We start from the raw sequence: 519 nt of genomic DNA, 5'->3' as shown, positions 1-519 counted from the left end.
TCATATTTCATAAATTACTGATTTGACTTTCGTAAAACAATTTTCGACGTCTACGCCGCCCAGAACCAATAACACTCTCAAATTGCCTGTTAGTTGATAGTTTAAGTAATAACATGATTACTTAACAACAATTTCCATGAAAAACTTCATAAAGCCATAGCTAAGTAAATAAGATGTTATCATCGTGTCATATAATTTTTCAGATTAGGCATATAAGACACGTTATAGGTTATGAAAATCCTCCGGAAAAAAATCTTGGTGACTTACAACAGCTTACTTTAATTAAATGGTCAGAGAAAACAATATGCTTCTGGATTTAATGATCATTGCTTATGATTCATTGCTTTCCGGCAAAGCCATTTTGGCGGAAATTCGATGTGCTCAGGTCTGTTGTATATCCCTTGGATCTTATCAGCCCAGTAATACAGACGTCTCAGTAAAGTGTATTATCAGTAAAGTGTATTAACAGATGAAGAAAAAATCACTGTATTCTATTCATCTGTAGATATGAATAAAAAA

The sequence above is a fragment of the Penaeus monodon genome, chromosome 23, assembly GCF_015228065.2.
Source record: "Penaeus monodon isolate SGIC_2016 chromosome 23, NSTDA_Pmon_1, whole genome shotgun sequence".
In the NCBI taxonomy this organism is placed as follows: Eukaryota; Metazoa; Arthropoda; class Malacostraca; order Decapoda; family Penaeidae; genus Penaeus; species Penaeus monodon.
Note: the sequence above shows the minus strand (reverse complement) of the source record.